The sequence below is a fragment of the Hemicordylus capensis genome, chromosome 5 (assembly GCF_027244095.1).
Source record: "Hemicordylus capensis ecotype Gifberg chromosome 5, rHemCap1.1.pri, whole genome shotgun sequence".
NCBI lineage: Eukaryota > Metazoa > Chordata > Lepidosauria > Squamata > Cordylidae > Hemicordylus > Hemicordylus capensis.
The window spans coordinates 163720531-163740722 of record NC_069661.1 but is presented as its reverse complement, the minus strand read 5'-3'; the positions used below and the strand labels follow the sequence as shown (position 1 = coordinate 163740722).

General features: G+C 46.3%; 1 protein-coding gene across 7 annotated transcripts in view; it reads left to right on the top strand.

The window, feature by feature from the left end:
- The first annotated feature begins 5644 nt into the window (after positions 1-5644).
- The window catches only part of PLXNB2 (plexin B2), a 467944-nt gene continuing 453396 nt past the window's right edge, over positions 5645-20192 (top strand). For 4 of the 7 annotated variants that reach the window (XM_053253239.1, XM_053253232.1, XM_053253234.1 and 1 more), the window contains exon 1: positions 10317-10834. The gene's annotated coding sequence lies outside the window, so the exon portion shown is untranslated. The other 3 variants (XM_053253237.1, XM_053253235.1, XM_053253238.1) reach the window with 3 other exon arrangements.

The following is a 20192-nucleotide window of genomic DNA, read 5'->3' as shown; positions in this document are numbered from 1 at the left end:
GGACATGAAAAACAAAGAAGAAAACAAAGAAAACCAAAGACGAAAACAAAAGAAAAACAAACCTTTGGGGACAGGGAGCCATCATTTATTTGTTATTTCTCTGTGTAAACCACCCTGAGCCATTTTTGGAAGGGCGGTATAGAAATTGAATTATTAATAATAATAATAATAATGACGACGACGATGATGATGATGATGATGAAGTTCCAGTTGAACAGAAAGGAAATTGTCCGAACACCAGAGGCACAAAAGACCAGCTGCTGATTGACAAAATGATTTTAGAAAATTGCAAGAGAAGAAAAACAAATCTAAGTGTTGCATGGATTGACTACAAGAAAGCCTTAGACTCATTGCCTCACACATGGATACTAAAATGTTTAGAAACAACTGGTGTCAGCAAAAACATTCAGATATTTATTTAAAAAGCAATGAGCAATGTGGAATACACAGTTAACAATCAATGGTGAGACACTTGGACAGGTTAGCATTAAAAGAGGCATTTTCCAAGGGGACTCACTATCCCCTCTGTTGTTTGTAATCGCCATAACTCCACTTTCACAAATACTAAACAAAACAGGCCTCGGATACCAAACATCTAAAACATCAAGTAAAATCAACCATCTGCTGTACATGGACGATCTGAAGTTGTATGGAAAGTCCCAGTCAGAAATCGAATCACTGCTAAACACTGTCCGTATATTCAGTAGCGATATAGCAATGGAGTTTGGACTAGACAAGTGTGCTGCATTAATAATGAACAGAGGGAAAATAACAAAAACAGAAGGAATAGAACTGCCCAATGGAAGCAAGATCAAGAACCTGGAAGAGAAAGAACCTTACAAATACTTGGGCATTCTCCAGGCGGATAACATCGCACACACTGAAGTTAAAAGAAAAATTGGAAGTGAATACATCAGGAGAGTTAGAAAAATCCTAAAGTCTGAACTCAATGGCGGGAACACCATACAAGCCATAAACACCTGGGTTATACCTGTTATCAGATACACTGAAGGAATAATAGACTGGAACCAGGCAGAGCTAGAGACGCTAGATCATAAGACCAGGAAAATCATGACCATCAATCATGCTCTGCACCCCCGCAGTGATGTAGATAGGCTATACCTCCCTCACAGCTCAGGTGGAAGAGGAATGCTGCAAGTCCATCAAACAGTAGAGGAGGAGAAAAGAGGCCTTGAAGAATATATCAAGGACAGTGAAGAAGATGCACTTCAAATGGTCAATAATGAGAAATTATTCAACACCAATGAAACAAAGCAGGCCTACAAGAAAGAACAAGTCAAAAACCGAGCAGAAAAATGGAAAAAGAAGCCACTGCATGGTCAATATTTGCACAATATAAGTGGAAAATCAGACATCACCAAGACCTGGCAATGGCTTAAGAATGGCAACTTGAAGAAAGAAACAGAGGGTTTAATACTGGCTGCACAAGAACAGGCACTAAGAACAAATGCAATAAGAGCAAAAGTCGAAAAATCCACCACAAACAGCAAATGCTGCCTTTGTAAAGAAGCAGATGAAACCACCTAATCAGCTGTTGTAAAAAGATCGCACAGACTGACTACAAACAAAGGCATGACAAAGTATCAGGGATGATACACTGGAACATCTGCAAAAAATACAAGCTACCTGTAGCCAAAAATTGGTGGGACCATAAAACTGAAAAGGATGAAGAAAATGAAGATGCAAAAATATTATGGAACTTCCGACTACAAACAGACAAACATCTGCCACCCAATACACCAGACGTAACTGTAGTCGAAAAGAAAGAAAAACAAGTTAAAATAATCGACACAGAAATACCAGGGGATAGCAGAATAGAAGAAAAAGAAATAGAAAAAAAAATCACCAAATACAAAGATCTACAAATTGAAATTAAAAGGCTGTGGCAGAAGAAGACCAAAATAATCCCAGTGGTAATTGGCACCCTAGGTGCAATCCCAAAACAACTTGAACCGCACCTCAACACCATAGGGGCCACAGAAATCGCCACCAGCCAATTACAAAAAGCAACTTTATTGGGAACAGCCTATATTTTGTGATGATATCTATGATAACCAACAGTATTGATGATAAAATTCAGCCATCCCAGGTCCTTGGGAAGGACTCGATGTCTGGATAAAACAAACCAGTCAATAACACCTGTCTGACTGTGTAAACAAGAAATGAAGATATAGCAATGACAGTACTTGAGTACAATGAGGTCAGTGACCAACTAATATCAATTTGATTTCATGGAAAACCCTTTAACATGACAGTTTTTCAAGTCTATGCCCCAATGACAGATGTAGAAGAAGAGGAAGTTGATGGGTTTTATGCTCAAGTTCACTCTGAAATTGAAACAGCATGTAAGCAAGATGTGCTGCTGGTTGTTGGAAACTGGAATGGCAACATTGTTCTTGAGAATGTACCCATTGGTCTTGAGAATGTACCCAATGTTCTTGAGAATGTACCCAGCATTTTCAAGGAGAAGAATCAGTCAAGGCTCTAACCAAACTATGCCAACAAATTTGGAGATTGACACAGTGGCCAACAGATTGGAAGAGGTCAGTCTACACAACCATACCAAAGAAAGGAGACTCAACAGATTACACCAACCATCACACAATATCCTTAATCTCACATGCTAGCAAAATATTGCTCAGGATCATCCAAAGCAGATTAGAGCTCTACATGGGGAGATGCCGGCTGTTCAAGCTGGTTTCAGAAAAGGCTGAGGAACAAGAGCCAGCATAGTGTAGTGGTTAGAGTGCAGCACTAGGACCAGGAAGACCCGAGTTCAAATCCCCATTCAGCCATGATACTTGCTGGGTGACTCTGGGCCAGTCACTTCTCTCTCAGCCTAACCTACTTCACAGGGTTGTTGTGAGGAGAAACCTAAGTATGTAGTACACTGCTCTGGGCTCCTTGGAGGAAGAGCGGGATATAAAATGTAAATAAAATAAATAAAATCATTGCTGATGCATGCTGGATAATTGAGAAAACCAAAGAATACCAAAAAGAGGTCGATATATTGACTACAGAAAAGCCTTTGATTGTCAACCATGTCAAGTTGTGGAATATCCTTAGAAAAAATGGCATCCCAGAGCATCTCATTGTTCTCATGAGAAAACTATGCACAGGACAGGAAGCCACAGTCCAGACGGAATATGGTGAAACAGACTGGTTCCAGATTGGTGAAGGGGTAAGATAAGGCTGTATACTTTTTCCTTCTTTACTCAATTTATATGTTGAACATATACTGAGAGAAGCTGGATTGGAAGAAGATGTGCATGGTTTTAAAGTTGGAGGAAGAAACATCAGTAACCTGCACTACGCTATGACACCACTCTGATAGCTGAGAATGCAGATGATCTGCAAGCTCTAGTAATGAAAGTCAAGGAACACAGTTTAAAAAATGGGACTACAACTAAATTTAAAGAAGACTAAACTAATGACAATGGCTACAGCAACCAGCCTCAGAATTGATAATGAAGACATTGAAGTAGTGGATAGCTTCTGCCTTTTAGGATTGACCATCAACAGTAAAGGATCCAGCAGTCAAGAAATACACCAAAGACTAGCACTTGGTAGGGTTGCAATGAAGGCCTTGGAAAGGATATTTAGATACTGTGACATGTCTATACCTAAAAATTAGAATCATTCAGACAATGGATTTCCCCATGACACTCTATGGTTGCAAATGCTGGACTTTGAAGAAGCAAGATAGAAAAAGTATTGACACTTTTGAGCTTTGTTACTGGAGAAGACATTTGAGGATACCATGGACAGCCAGAAAAACAAACAAATGGATCATAGAACAAATCAATCCAGAATTTTCACTTGAGGCACAAATGACCAGGCAAACTATCATACTTCAGACACATTATGCAAAAACCCAGCTTCCTTGAGAAGTCCATAATGCTGGGAAAAGTTGAAGTAAAGAGAAGAAGAGGGCGACCAGCAGCAAGGTGGATGGACTCGCTTACGACAGCAATGAATGTATCACTGAGAGACCTTAAAGGCCATGTTGAAGCCAGATCATCCTGGAGAGAATCTATCTATGTAGTTGCTAAGAGTCGACACCGACTTGATGGCACTTCAATCAATCAATCAATCAAATCAATTAACCCCTTCCCAACCAGAATCTATCTGAAACAGAAGAGGCCATAACTGACATTTAATAAATAATAATTATGCAAACTATGGGATGTTCTAGAGACATAGGAGAACAATAAAATATTATTAACCTCTTCCCAGCCTAACCCTTTCCCCATTCCTAGCTGAAACCCATGCTTCGACAAAATAGTCATCAGAATGACCTGGGTGCTTTCCAGGCTAGCTGCTCAACAACAGCAAAATGCCTCCATTCAGGCTAGTCTCATAGAAAACGTAAACAGCAGGTGGATCAGCATTGCAGCAACTAACAACTCATTAAAAAAGCAACTTCCTTACGCCGGATATATGACATCCTAGCAGCTCTATATCGCGGTGATTAAATTTGAGACAAGGTAGTGGAAATGTGAATGGCACCTTGCTGTCCTCATAGGGACTGCAGTGTCACAATGCAGGAAATGTGAAAGCACACTTCCAAGATCCGACTTGACCCTGCAGCAGGGTCTTATCTGGAAAGTGCCTGTGTTTAAGGCATCAGACACAGTCAGATTCACATGCCACACAGGACTTGGTGAGACTGATAGGATGAGCCACAAACCTTCTACAAAACCTGTTTCCATATTTGTTCTGAGTGCTTAGCTATATTGGGGCGGGGAGAAGACCAATTCTATTTTTATTTTATTTTTTGGTTTTGTGTGTGTGTACGCATGTGTGGGGATTAAAAATTTATTTTGGATGAGAAAGGGTTAATTACGTTCAATAATACTGGTTGGGAAGTGGTTAACAAGAAGAACATAATGTCGGAAGCCTTTCAGATCTATATTATTCTCATATGCCTCTAACACATCCTACTGTCTTGTTGCATTCGTTTCATTTATTAAGGGCCCGTTCCGGTTCTTAGACCGTTTCTTCATTTCCCTAGGTTTTCATTTGGTGACGCGTCGTAGCCCCCAGACCTCAATTTAGCATGGTTCTCCAGTTTAGTTTGGGAAAAAGAGCGTCCCCAAATCCCAAAATACACATCGTGGTGGTTTCGCTTCCCCCCGTCCCTTTTACAGATCACGGAGCAGGAAAACAAAAGGTTGTGTGTGACACACACACACACACCAGAACGCTAGTCAACTAGGAAAGTCTCTCAGCCCAAGGGGTGAAGCCAGGAGGCAGGGAATGAACCCAGGGCTGCCTCCCGCCTCCTGCAGTCCCGGCAGATGCTTTGAGGCTGCGGAGAGCTGCGCGTACGCCCCCACCACGAGTAGCAAAGTGAAAGGATCGCGCCCCGGAACACCCGCAGGGGCGGGGGCCAAGACTCAGGGAAGAACAAGGAGAGTGCCATTTCCCTGGTCGCCTGGAATCACTTTCTCTTCTTCTCCCCGCCCATGAGGAACAGGAAGGAGAATCCACCGCTCATCCCATATAGGCAAAGGCTAGCGAAGAGGCTGCCTCTAAGAATGCAGCTTCCGGACTCGAGGCGGTTATTGATCCCCAGCAGACTTGGCCAGTCAGGGCGTGGGAACAAGCGCTGGGTTTCGCTGCTTTCTGGGCTTGGCTGGCCTGGAGGAATAGAAGTCGAGCAGAGCAAGAAAGAGCACAGCCGCCTCCTCCGCTTCCTTTTTTCTTTACAGCCCGTCTTCTTGCCGCTGTGTAACCCGTGCGCTGGCAGCTGTGTGATCGTCAAGATCGGCCACCCCAACCTCTGCCTGGGCGCGCCGCTGGGTGGATCATGGATAACACTTTGCCCACTGGGCACGTCTTCACTCACATGTGTGTCAGAGGCAACCGCCTCCCAAACATAGGAGCCTTCCCGATATCCAATCACAGGGAACTTTTCACAGGACTGCCCCTGGCTATTAACACAGAGGAAGCCTAGGAGGTTGAAAGAGAATGTTCGCCGCATGTAAGTCATTCCGGGGATGTGTTGAGAATTGGGCCCTTCCGCCAAGGTTTTCTATAAGCCAGTTGTGGTGTAGTGGCTAAAGTGCTAGAGTAGGACCTGGGAGACCCGAGTTCAAATCCCCATTCAGCCATGATACTAGCAGGGTCAGCAGGGGTGTAGCTAGGGGAGAGGGGGCCTGTGTTCATCCTTCTCTCTGGCAGCCCCCCAGAGTGAGGGAGATAATGAAGGAAATAGGGAGGGGGGGATCTGGAGGGCCCTCAGGAGCTGGGGGCCCGTGTTCTTTGAACCCTTTCCCTCAATTATAGCTACGCTCCTGGCAGGGTGACTCTGGGCCAGTCATTTCTCTCTCAGCCTAAGCTACTTCACAGGGTTGTTGTGAGGAGAAACCTAAGTATGTAGTACACCTCTCTGGGCTCTTTGGAGGAAGAGTGAGATATCAAATGTAAAATAAATCATCATCATCCTCATCCTCAAGTCATTGTGGCTCTTCTATTGCTATCCCACCTCCTGAGTCTGTTTTTCAGAGTGACGGTATATTAACAGCCCTGAACATGTTAGTCTACTGTGTGCCTCTACAGCACTAACCCAAACTGCCTAAGACCTGGCAGGAATCTAGATATTCACATGTTATCAGCCTTTCAGACTGCTCCCCTTCATATCATCACAACTGAACCAGTCTTGTGAGGCTGCTCACTTTATCCTGATAACTCTTTTGCTCCAGTACATGGCAGCAGCAAAGATTTGGCAAGGACAAAAGGCAACTGGCAAAGTCAACTTGTCACAGCTGCTACTGGGTTGTAAAAGTAAAGTGTGCTGTCAAGTCGATGTCGACTCCTGGTGACCACAGAGCCCTGTGGTTGTCTTTGTTAGAATTCAGGAGGGGTTTACCATTGCCTCCTCCCACGCAGTATGAGATGATGCCTTTCAGCATCTTCCTATATCACTGCTGCCCGATATAGGTGTTTCCCATACCAGCAGGGATTCGAACCAGCAACCTCTGGCTTGCTAATCAAGTCATTTCCCTGCTGTGCCATTAGGTGGCTTTGCTGTGTTGTAGAAGTGGCTAAGACATTGAGCTGTAATATCACCTCATTCACAAACTCACTACATGGTCTTAAGCAAGCTACTATTCTCTCAGCATAAAAACCCCTCCCCATCAGTAATATGAGTTTAGTAATGACTCATCTTAGAAGACTGTTGTAAGAATTAGTGAAATAATGTGGTACTTTAAACTCCTGAAATGTGCTGTATACATTACATTGTAAGTATTATTATTATAGCCCAGCAATCTGTACACACAGGTGAGAAAATAGATACTCTGCCTCTGAAATATGTATAAATGCACATTAAATAAATATGGCTGTAACTATAAGTACACTTTTAGCTCAGGCTTATGCATGCTTACTTGGAAATAAGTGCCACTCTACTCAATGGGACATACTTCCTATTGTGTTGAAAGAGCACATAGGACTACTGACTTACTAGGCAAGTCCCATTCCTAACCCGGCCTTTCCTATGCATGTATAAGTCTTTATTTGTTCAATTGGTGGTTCAGTTGATAACCTGGACAAAGAGAAAGACACCTTATAAAGTGGCATCTCTCTTATTCTTAGCAGAGCAACTCTTCCTGTCAAACACTAGTGCAGCATCTTTCCAGTGGATGTTGCTAGTGTCTACTTGTCTTACTTTTTAGGTTTTGTGAGCCCTTTTGAACAATGAATAATCTTATTCCTTCTTCTATGAAAACCTCTTTGAGAACTTTTTTTGGGTTGAAATGTGATATATATTTTAAAAACATAATATTATAACGACAATAAAGTGACTTAAGCCACCTAATGGTGCAGTGGGGAAGCAACTAGCCTAGGGGGCAAGAGGTTGCTGGTTTGAATCGCTGCTGTTATGTTTCCCAGAGTATGGGAAACATCTATATCGGATAGCAGCAATATAGGAAAGTGCTAAAAGGCATCATCTCACACTGCACCTGTGAGATGGCAATGGTAAACCCCTCCTGTATTCTACCAAGAAAACCATATGGCTCTGTGGTTGCCAGGAGTCAACACCAACTCGAGAGCACAACTTTATTGACTCAGTATAGTGACTCAGTAAGTGTGCATTAAGATTGCCCTGTAATACTCAGAGGTACACCTAGGTAATTTTTGAGCCTGGACCTAAAGGCCTTTGGAGGTTCACCCCCCTCACTGCAAGTTAAACATCGACTCCCTACACACACACACCCCATGACACATGCAGTATTTTTAACATGTGGGTTCTTGAGGGGACAAACAGCAACTGAACTCACAAAAATATAAGAATATCAAATATGTAATGCAAATATGCATTAGCAGAAACATTTCAACATGCAACTTAATGTATTCCCATTCAACATGTTTCTTTTCCCACATCCCCTCTGTCTCTAAAAAGGATTTGGGGACCCCCAGGGGATGTGGAAGCCCTGGACTTCGGCCCAGAAGTCCAAGGGTAACAGTGCCTCTGGTAATACTACCCATAATGTAAAACAAGCTAGGGCTTAGTTTGGGCTGAAGTGTAGCAGCTCAACTCCACAACCCAAGATGTACTGGAAGAAGGAATTCAATGATATGAAGCATTTCAAGTTCAGAGAGAAGTTCAGAATAATTTGTATGAGATGGGGGCAAATATGGTTTATCTGTCAAGAGCCGAGTACCTGAATCACTTGAGGAAAGAGTACTGCAGTGACACTTAGGGTTTATCATTTTGGTTCCTGTATAAATACTAAAAATAGGGCTACTTCTGTTCAGTGTGCACATATTGCATCTTAAGTTGTGTGGTAAGAACTATTAATTCAATCATGTTTATTCCAAAGGAGGCCTTCCTTCCAAAAAAGGTCTGCTTAAGATTGCAGCCTTGGCTCTCACCTTATATTTCAGGTTGCATGGCACAAGATTCTGTATAAATCCATACCAACAAAGAAATAACATTAGGGGCTTTGGACAAATATTCACAAGTTGTGGTAAATCTGTGTAGTGTGTAGACAGAGTGTTAGGATATGGCAGCAACTAATCCGGAATTTTCACTCGAGGCACAAATGACCAGGCTCAAACTCTCATACTTCGGAGACACTATGCAAAAACTCAACTCCCTTGAGACATCCATAATGCTGGAAAAAGTTGAAGGAAAGAGAAGACGAGGACAGCCAGGAGCAAGGTGGATGGACTCGATTACGACAGCAGTGAATGCACCACTGCGAGACCTTAAAAGCCAAGTTGAAGACAGATCATCCTGGAGAGACTCTATCTATGTGGTCGCTAAGAGTCAACACCAACTTGACAACACTTAATCAATCAAAGGTTAAAATCACTTGTCAGGCATGAAGCTCAACTTTGGGACCATCGTTCTCTCTTAACCCACCTTAACTCACACAAATGGCATTGCTAAGAAAAACAAATGGGAAAGTCTCATATAAGGGGGCCAGGGGAACCATTTGCTCTTCTTAGACTGAGCTGGTCTTATTGAATTCAATGGGGCTTACTCCCATGTAAAAGGCTATAGGATTGTGGCCTTCACACCTCCCCCCCCCGGGGGAAAGTCCTGCAGATGTCTATGCCAATGCAGGTGCCTTCTCTGAACACATTAGATTAGGTTAGCAACTGCCATATATTGAGGCAGGCCACTTCTCTCTCAGCCTAACCTACTTCACAGTTGTGAAAGAGAAACTCAAGTATGTAGTACAACAATCTGGGCTCCTTGGAGGAAGAGTGGGATATATATGTAATAATAATAATAGCTCAGTATTGTCTTCACAGACTGGCAGCAGCTTCTCTAAGGTTGCAAGCAACCAGGTTTACTCAAAGGGAAAAAACTCTGCACATGCTCAGAGGTGTTTTCTTCATCAGCTACCTTGCATGTTTCAAGAAAAAACAAACAGCTCACAGCTAATGATGAAAGACACAATCCCTGATACCATACAGGTATTAAAAACAAGTTCCAGGGTTAGGCTAAGCCCTGCCTACACCCACCCCACCCATCTTTGCATAAGAACGCTTAACCCTTCCACATCACTTCAGCAAGCCAAACGCCCTCAGCGTTCCTGGCAGTCTGAGTGGTTGGCAGATAAACAAACAACGCCGAGAGGGAAAGGCGAGACACCGACCGAGAGCGTGAGGATTCCCCTCCCAGCCTTTCTCCCACTAGGAGACTCAAGTGGGTAAGAGGAGCCTGGCTTGGGCGGGAGCTGGGGGAGGGAGCTAGTCCAGGGGGCGGGCCGGGAGGCTTTCCTCTCCCAGGACTGCCTCCTTCGCTTTTCATTCATTTATTTATTTATTTCCCGCCCCTGCTCCTCCTCTCTCTCAGTTTCCTGTCTGGCTTTGTGTTCACGACGGATATGTGCAGCGCCTACAGGTGTGTCTCATCTTCGCGGCTGTTCTCCCTTCCCGGGGCAGGGCTGGCAGAGGAGCTCGAGGAGAGGCGGGCGCTGAGGCGCATCATGTGATGAGCCCATTGCTCTCTGTGGCGGCTTGGCTTTTCCCCTTCTGCTGCTCCTCCTCCTCTCCTATTCTCTGGAAGCTGCTGCTGCTGCTCGTCTTGCGGCGAGTCTCGCCCTGACTTGGGGGCTGCTTGGCTGTAGCCGGTGGCAGAGGGTGACAACGCCTCCCACCTCGTCTCCTTCTTCGCAACATGGGCAACCTTCTGGCCGCGACTGCTGCGCGCTGCCTCGGGGGGCTGCTTGGCTGAGGCGCGGCCACTTGGGAGGGAGCAGCGGCTCGAGCGGCTGGAGCTGTGAGCGGCGTCTGCAGCCCAACAGCCGCACACAAAGGCGCGACCAGTCCAGTCTCCTGCTTTCCAACTTGGGTAAGTCCCCTCCGACGCCTCCTCCTCCTCCTGGCATCTCTCTTTTGGCGACGGGTGCCTCCACCTGTTGAAAGCCCCTAAACACCTCCCGGGAATGCTGATTTGCTGATCCGGTAAGCAAACAAATCCAGTGGCAGCCAACTCTCTAGGAAGCTCTTTTTCTTGCTTTCGGTGGGCCACTTTCATCGGTTCGCCCCTTCTTTTTCTTTCAAGTTCGGAGATCCAGAATCTTGCCAGCGTCCAGCTGTATCAGTCGATGGGGCTACACTGAGGCCCAGGGAGGGAAAAGTGGACCCGATTGTTCCTGTGGGGTTCGTTCTATCTGCTGCTGCTATTTTTTTAAAAAAATAAATAAATTGCTCGTCCTTCCTTGTTTGAACAGCAGATGGTTTCCATTAAGGGCAAAGCCTTGGCGCTCTCTGCTGAACTATGTGGCTGTGGACTTTGATTGCGCTACTTAGCAGCACCAGGCTTAGCAAAATGTGAAACTTTCCCAAGGCTTATGCTGTGAGCTGTGTGTTTTTCTCCATTGTCCTTTTAACCATTTAAAAAAGTGAATAAATGAGGGAGAGAGAGCTTTCCAGATGCTTGTCAGAATGGAAAAAATAATAATTTTCTTCAGGGTGTGTATATGTGCACCTCAGCACCAGGCTTCTGAAATGCAAAGCTGGGTTTTATGGTTCTTTATTGTCCTCTGGAGTTTCATAATTGCCACTCCACCATTCAGATAATTTAAATGCACTAGCTAACCCTGCACAGAGCATCTGTGTGGTCGTGCACTGAGCCTGTGGCCCTCCCCCCCACTGCTCGCCCGCCCGCCCTCGCTCTCCCTCCCCCCCACTGCTCGCTCGCCCGCCCGCCCTCGCTCTCCCTCCCCCCACTGCTCGCTCGCCCGCCCGCCCTCGCTCTCCCTCCCCCCCACTGCTCGCTCGCCCGCCCGCCCTCGCTCTCCCTCCCCCCCACTGCTCGCTCGCCCGCCCGCCCTCGCTCTCCCTCCCCCCCACTGCTCGCTCGCCCGCCCGCCCTCGCTCTCCCTCCCCCCCACTGCTCGCTCGCCCGCCCGCCCTCGCTCTCCCTCCCCCCCACTGCTCGCTCGCCCGCCCGCCCTCGCTCTCCCTCCCCCCCACTGCTCGCTCGCCCGCCCGCCCTCGCTCTCCCTCCCCCCCACTGCTCGCTCGCCCGCCCGCCCTCGCTCTCCCTCCCCCCCACTGCTCGCTCGCCCGCCCGCCCTCGCTCTCCCTCCCCCCCACTGCTCGCTCGCCCGCCCGCCCTCGCTCTCCCTCCCCCCCACTGCTCGCTCGCCCGCCCGCCCTCGCTCTCCCTCCCCCCCACTGCTCGCTCGCCCGCCCGCCCTCGCTCTCCCTCCCCCCCACTGCTCGCTCGCCCGCCCGCCCTCGCTCTCCCTCCCCCCCACTGCTCGCTCGCCCGCCCGCCCTCGCTCTCCCTCCCCCCCCACTGCTCGCTCGCCCGCCCGCCCTCGCTCTCCCTCCCCCCCCACTGCTCGCTCGCCCGCCCGCCCTCGCTCTCCCTCCCCCCCCACTGCTCGCTCGCCCGCCCGCCCTCGCTCTCCCTCCCCCCCCACTGCTCGCTCGCCCGCCCGCCCTCGCTCTCCCTCCCCCCCCACTGCTCGCTCGCCCGCCCGCCCTCGCTCTCCCTCCCCCCCCACTGCTCGCTCGCCCGCCCGCCCTCGCTCTCCCTCCCCCCCCACTGCTCGCTCGCCCGCCCGCCCTCGCTCTCCCTCCCCCCCCACTGCTCGCTCGCCCGCCCGCCCTCGCTCTCCCTCCCCCCCCACTGCTCGCTCGCCCGCCCGCCCTCGCTCTCCCTCCCCCCCCACTGCTCGCCCGCCCGCCCTCGCTCTCCCTCCCCCCCCACTGCTCGCTCGCCCGCCCTCGCTCTCCCTCCCCCCCCACTGCTCGCTCGCCCGCCCTCGCTCTCCCTCCCCCCCCACTGCTCGCTCGCCTGCCCTCGCTCTCTCTCTCCTGATGGCATCTGTGGCAGGCGGGCACTAACAATGGCCTCCCTGTCGCCCAACCACTTTCCGCAGCACCCTCAAGTTCCTTGGCATGTTTTGAGGTGGCCTCAAGCTCCCTGGTGCGTTTTGAGGTGGTGAACCACCCCCCGCCTCCTTCTGCTGAATTCCCTGCCAGAATTCCCTGGCTCTCCACAAACTCCATCCCCAGACCCCAAACTCCCTGCTACATGACCCCAGCTGGCAAACTCCCTGGATTTCTGAAGCAGCCGCCTGCACTCTTCTCCGACTGCTGCCTTCTCGCTTTCTGAACTCTCACACTCTGTCAGCCAATTGCCTCCTTTCCTCCCCGCACTCTGTCAGCCAATCGCCTCCTTTCTGCCACGTCCCCACGCATGGCCCATCTTAGAGAAATAAGTATATAGATAGATTCTCTTGGATCCCATTCATTCTCACTTGTGTGTGGCTAGTCACTGGCTGTGAAGTGTCATTTTGACACTTGTTCTTGAGACCCGTGAGCTTCAGTTCTGGAAACTAATTTGAGGTTTGAAGGCAGGTCTGGTTTTGTTTGGCTGTACAAAGAGAAGGCTTAAAAGTTTCTCATAAAATGCACTTTGGTGATACTGTACTTATGGTTTGCTGTAGGCAAATAGCACTCCGAACTCCGTGTCTGGCTTGTGACTCACTCAGGTTTATTTGCTTTGGAACTGTGCAGCTTTGTGTTTTTGAGGCTTGGACATACTGTGATCTGTGACTCTGTCCTCTTACATGCGTGATGTTGTGGCAGTTCCAGTTTCTATGGGACTACAGGAAGGCAGCTAGCTTAGGTATTATAAGCCCTCCTTTCCTCACACTGAAAGGCAAAGTATGCCTGCCTCTCTGTGTGCCCGCCCATCACCCAGCCCCCATGGTGTATATGTATTAATACTTCCATTTGTCACTTTTACATCTAGGGATACAAAGTCATTGTTTGTTCTTCTTTTGTAGTTCATCTGGACTTCCTCTCTATATTGTGTTTCTTGGTTGCCTTACCCCAAAGGAAAGGTTATTAGATTGTGTTAACTGGTGCTCACCTGTTGTATTTGGTTATATGCAGCATTCCTTGTAGCTTCTGTTGCTACAATTTTGTCTACTTAATCAGAGAATAGGCTGTCTGCAAACAGTCCAATGAAAAGAGAATTTCTGCTGCTCCTTATATATCATAATGTTGCAGTAATATGTCAAGTGAGACTGCTTTGTACCATTTAGGGATGTAGGATGCATCTAGATCAAGACCTTTGTCTCACATGCAACCCAGACCAAGGCATGTTACTTATGTCTGACTGATTTACTTCCAAATAAGAGTACATACACTTGTTTTTCCTCTCCCTGTCCCAATATTTGATCCCTTCATACATTTCCTACTCATAGGTACTTTCTCCTCCCATAGAAAATTTGGGTATATTGTAGTATTTTTCAAATGTGGACTTTGCACATCCTTCTATACATTGGATGTTGTGTTCAAAAAAGAAAGAAAAGAGGATTATGAACTGGAAGCTTGAGAGGGTTTATCATATAATGGGCTTCTAGTATATGTTGTAATAAGATGAAGGGTGAAATTTAGTGCATGAGTGAAAATTGTAAACATGGATGCAGTGCCTCACATTTCAGCATTTAAAAGTGGGGGGTGGGGTGGTGGTGTTGCTGACTTAATGGAATATTTGACCAGCATACCAGCCTTGCTTTCACTTGCTTCTCTTCCCTTTTTAATCCTCTTCCTCCTGATACAGTACATTTGGTGTACAGCCATATAATTATATGGCTGTATAAAAGACTTGGGTACCTTACATCATCTCATACTGCATGGGAGATCACAATGGTAAACCCCTCCTGTGTTCTTCCTAATAGCGCAGTGGGGAAATGACTTGACTAGAGGTTGCCAGTTCAAATCCCCACTGGTATGTTTCCCAGACTATAGGAAACACCTATATCGCTTAGCAGTGATATAGGAAGATGCTGAAAGGCATCATCCCATACTGTGCGGGAGATGGCAATGGTAAACCCCTCCTGTATTCTACCAAAGACAATCACAGGGCTCTGTGGTCACCAGGAGTCAACACTGAGTTGATGGCACACTTTACTTTAGCTTACTGAAGATCCCCAGAGATTATTGGTTAGGCTTTGTTTTTTTGGTTCATGTTGGTTACAGCTGTTTGGTCTTAGTCTTCCTACAGCTTTCTATGCCCAGGGCTGTCTTAAGATTTGTTGATGCTGGAGGCAGAAAGTCCAAAGTGGCATCCCCATTGCTAATTAATATGGGAAACAATTGGAAAAGTCTCTTGTATCTGACTTGCATTAATGAGTGCACTTACAAAAGCACTATCATCCCTTGCACAGCACTCATTCATGTCAGTGAGCTGAACTTCCTGATGTTCTGTGCTCTGCATCAAATCTGTCCTACATTCTCTTGTCCTTCATGTTACCTGCATTCTGCAGCCTGGAGAGGGGAATACTTTAACTTGCCTCATGATGAGGTTGCCATAGCACACGCTAGCCATACTTGGTTCATACTTGGTTTTGGGGTGTGCGTGTTGTTTTTCTGTGTTTTTGCCATGACCTTGAGTGTAGCCACCAATGGGGGGAAGGGATGTCCGCTGGGCCATTGGGGTCTGGTGTGGCTGTATGGAGCCCTTCACTCCACTTCCACACTCAGCTGGCAAATGAAGCATTTGTTGGCTGGGAACACAGTGGCTGAGTGCCCCTCACCCTCTTCCAGCTGGTGAGTACTTTTTTTGTTGGCTGGGAAAGACTGAAGGGCTGTTTGAAGGGCCACCCGGTACTGGCCACACTGCCTGCTTTGATGTGAATCTGGCACAGGTGCAAGGGGTGTGGCTGGTGTGCGGAGGGGGTAGCAGGTGGCAGCTGCACTTTAAACTGGTCCCGTGGGGTGGCAGTGTACCTCCTTGCCACCTGTGTATGACGGACCAGAAGTTCCCGGTGTGTATGCACATCAGGTACTTCCGGTCTGCCATGTGCTGGGGCAGCAAGGAGGTATGCTGCCGCCCCACAGGACCGGTTTAAAGCACAGTGCTGGTGGGGGAAATGCAGCGGTGGGGAAGTCAGTGGAGGCTCTGGACGAAGGTTTGGAGACTGTTGTGGCCTGGATGTGGACTAACAAGCTGAGACTTAATTCTGTCATGGTGGAGGTTAGCAGGAAAGCTGATTGGGCTTGGATTATCATGCTGTTCTTTCAGAGAGAGCACAATCCCATGTAGAACAGGTTTACAGCTTGGGGGTTCTGCTAGACCTTGTTTTGTTTCTGGATGTTCAGGTTGCTGCTGTGGTCAGGAGTGCCTTCGAATAGCTTCAACTGGTGTGCTGGTTGTGTTATTCCTGGGGATGGCAGATCTGGCTAAAGTTATCCATGCCTTAGTCATGTTACTTTTGGACTACTGCAGTACATGGGGCTGCTCTGAACAAAATCCAGAAACTTCTGTGAGCACAAAGCATGGGCATAAGTGTTCTCACCAGGATTGTGGTGTGGAAGCATATTAAAGATCTGCTCTCTGTCTGTCTGTCTGTTTCCAAATCCAGTTGAAGATCCTGGTGAGTACAACCTTCCCCGCCCTTAGAGTCCCCCTCCCTAGTCCTGGACTGCAGAGGTGCGGTTCTGTGTAAATCACTAGTAGAATACTCGACACTATTTATTTATTTATTTATTTAAATTTATACCCTGCTCCTCCAGCACATTACTGCCCGGGGCAGCTCAACACCAACAAACCACATACAATGTACAATAAAATATCAATAAATTTAAAAGATCAGACTAAAACCACATTTAAAATTACAAATTTTAAATGTTTCAAATTAAGTTATTAATAGAAAGCTAAAAACTGAGAACTAAAAAATCTGCCAGATATAAGCAGCATATAAAACATCAAAAAGCCTCTTTAAAAAGACTTGTTTTTAATTGTGTTTTAAAAACACATTCCAAAGCCAAGGGGCCACAACTGAAAAGGCCCTGTCTCTAGTCCCTGCCAACAGGATCTCTGTTAGTGACAGGGCCATGAGCAGGTCTGCGATGCTGACCGGAGGGTCCTGGTTGGTTCATATGGGCAGATGCGGTCCCAGACTGTGTGGAGTTTTCAGGTTCAAGACCAGCATCTTGAATCTAGCCTGGAAGTGGACTGGTAACCACTGAAGCTGCTGCAGGATGGGTGTGACACTCATGAAGTGATTTGTCCCTTTGAGCATCCTTGCAGCAGTGTTCTGGACCAGCTGAAGCTTCGGAACCATCTTCAAGGGTAGTCCCATGTAGAGCGCATTGGAGTAGCCCAATCTGGACATTGCCAAAGCATGAGTGACTGAGGTAAGGTCCAGCTTCTCCAAGTAGTTTGCACTCTATCAAGCTTGTCTGCCTTTTGACAGCAGGCATATGCAGTACTGTTCAGTATTTTTCTTCTACACCCTTCATCTCTGACTGCTGCGCTGGTCTGATGCTGTGGTTATTTAATGTATTACCCTCTCTACCAGTTGTAATATGCTGTGTTTACTTTTTTAAAAAAATTGTGATACTGTGTTTTGCATGTTGTGTATCTTTATTAGCCAGCTTCAGATTTTCATGTTATAAATATTCACTTCCAGTGATTGTTGCTGGTGTCTATCTTATGTTCCTCTTTAGATTGCGAGCCCTTTGGGGACAGGGATCCATCTTATTTATTTATTTTTTCCTCTGTGTAAACCACCCTGAGCCATTTTCTGAAGGGCAGTATAGAAATCAAATAACTAACTAACTAGACTTATAATAGCAGGTGAGTGCAGGTACAGGGAAATTTCCATATTACATTGGTGAGCAGCCAGAGGTACTGCTATAGTGAAGGAGGGGGACTTCATTGAGCAACCTCTTGGGGCTTTGTGGCCCAGGGGTGTCTTGAAATTGCCCCCCCCCACACACATACACTTGGGAGTTTGCTTGTTTCACCCACTTGGAATGATGAGGTTTGACGGGGTGGTGATGCAGGCAAACTTCCTTTACTTCAGCCAGCTCCATAGCTTGAAGAGCTGGCAGCAGACAGAAGGCGGCTGCTACTGTTGCTCTTGGGCCTGGTTTGCTTGACCAAGATAATTGAGGAGGCATTAATTGCTAAACCACTTTTGTGCAGTAGATTAATTGACAGCTTTAAAGTTGTGGCTCAATTTTTTTAAAAATACAAACAACACGGTCTTGTCTTGTAATCGGGGGTCTGGGTACAATGAGTGCAGATCAGGTACAAGGGCACAGCAAGGCTGGAGTCAGCCCTGGGCAGGCGGGGGGACTGAAGATGCCCCACCTCAGGCCTCCCACTTTATTTGCCTCCTTCCATATCTTTGCTGCAGCAGAACTGTAAGGACATAGTGAAAAACCAAACATTCTCAGCACGTCCTTTTATCTTGCTCCTACGCAAATAATATTGCACACTCCACACATACAGAAACCTTCTCTCTCTCACTCTTGCATGTGTGGTGTTCTAGTTCAGAAATATTTTAAACATATATGCCTACTACAGTAACCTCATATTAATGTAACATAATAACTTGTATCTTATTTGAGCATTCACAAACTCTCTCATGTATGCAGATGCATCAAAATTTTATGCAGAAAAATGAACCCCATATTTCACCTCAGGATTTAGTAGTAAACTGAATCCAGTTGTTGATGAATGTTGGGTGGGGGAAGCAGGGAAAAGGAGTATTACAATTTAATCCTGTTCTCTTTAATAAAAGCAGGATTCATAAAGGGTCCTTAAGCTCATTTAATTGAAGATCTTTTCATTTCTGTCTCAGCTTCAGGAGGGAAGGAGGAGGGGAGCAGAGTGTCAGGCAGCATCTCTTCCTCTCCTTGTGACTGCTTGGCTGATGCTCAGCAACAGTTCCCTTCCTATTAAGCCTGTCGGTCAGGCTAAAGGAGTGGTGGGCTGACCTGAGTACTGGACAGCTAGTTAGAAGCGAGATGTTGCCTGACACTCCTCCCTTTCTTCTCCTCCTGGAGAATACTTGTCCATCTTAAAGTTGAGATAAGCCCTCTGATCAGGAGCCAGCAGCATGCCAATGAGAGGAAGAGAGAAGAGTGAGCTGTTCAGTTAGCAGGTTCCCCTACCTCAGCAGCATAGGAACGCATGTCCCCTGCCCCCTGTCCAATTATAGTTACATCCCTGGTCAGGTATTCATTAGAAGTGTATGTAAAGTAGTAGTGCAGGCAAGGCCTTGCTTAATATGAATCGAAATATAGGTTTTTGTGGGAAACAATGTGATACCTTGATGCTAATATTTTTTAAAAATGTATGTTTTGTTCAGTACAAGCAAGCAAGGAAACAGTTGCATTGGATTTCAGTCTCTTTTAGAGAGACACGATAACTCACTATAATGGAACTGATTTGATTTCAGTGTGTCATCATACAGCAAAAAGTACAGCTGCTAGTATCCTTGATAATCATTAAGTTGGTTCCTGAGCAGACCTTAGCATTACTCCTGTTTTTAAAATGTATTATTAGAAATTCTTTCCAGGACTGGGAGTTCAGGCTTCAATATATCTACAGCCTTGTCTTGTAGTTTGAGCAAAATTAAATGGGCAAATTCATTGATTGAACTGTTAAGAATGTGAATAATTTTCTTCTTAAATTTTAAAGTAGCTTTTGCAACAACCAATCTTTACTTCTAGTTTAGCAATTCAGTTTTATTATTTATTTATTTGTTCAATTTTTAGACCACCCTTACAAAATAGCTCAGGGCGGTTCACAAATATCAGAAGACATATTTGGGAGAAGGAATTGGAGAAAGCTTCTTATTTTAAATGGACCTAATAATGCTGTTTGAGAGAGTTTAGGAATATGTGGTACTTTAAAAAAAAATGTGGTTGATTCCACAGCCTTGGGTCGTAGGCAGAGTATTAGTCTTTGTCATTGTTGCCGCTGGTTATCTCACCTATCCTTTTGTTGCCACTAGTTACCTTATGTATCCTTTTAACTGCTGCGTTACTCCTTGCCCTAGTATGCTAACCTCTGTGCCAGTAAGAAACTGTGGTTTTTGGTTCATGTTTTGGCAGGTGAAATAGTGAATTGAGGATTTGGGGGCGAGCAGTTGCTGAAAACCCCAGCTCTTGGCACAGGCTACCCCAGCAAGTATTGGTGTGCCTCATTGCATGGAATGTATTGAATCAAGGTCTATAGTGACTTGCACAACTTGAGAAAGTTTTCAAAAAAATATTGTATGTTAGGTATTGTCATGCCTCAGGAATTCATTTGAAATAACTTGCAGCAACTTGTGGTGGGTATGTTGAAACTTGTTTAGATCATAGTCTCCTGGGAGTTGTTTAGGAAAACATTAGTACATTTTAGTGAGAGGAGGTGGCAATGTGTGGGAGGATGGCTTACT